Below are 333 nucleotides of genomic sequence, written 5' to 3' on the forward strand. Positions count from 1 at the left end.
TCGCCATAGCCCTGCATTTTTGAACCCAACCCAGAAGATAAGGAAACTTCTGGAACAAGCATTGGAACAAACTAGCCTTCGTGGAAGACTTTTTGATGGAACTTACCCGCGTTTGTGTAACATGGAGAGAAAACTCACGAAAATTTCTCAAGGTTAGATCGATGGCAAGAGGGTTCTAACCCATGATCCCTCTACCACTGAGGATATTTTATGTTAGCACCGTGGTCTGTGTTTGCCGGGAGCAGAATTCGTATCAACCTGCCTCAGCTGCGACTCGAACCTGAGACACCTCCTTTTGACCCATCCCCTGAGATTGTGCTCTCTCTTTCTATA

This window comes from Parasteatoda tepidariorum, chromosome 9 (genome assembly GCF_043381705.1).
Source record: "Parasteatoda tepidariorum isolate YZ-2023 chromosome 9, CAS_Ptep_4.0, whole genome shotgun sequence".
NCBI lineage: Eukaryota > Metazoa > Arthropoda > Arachnida > Araneae > Theridiidae > Parasteatoda > Parasteatoda tepidariorum.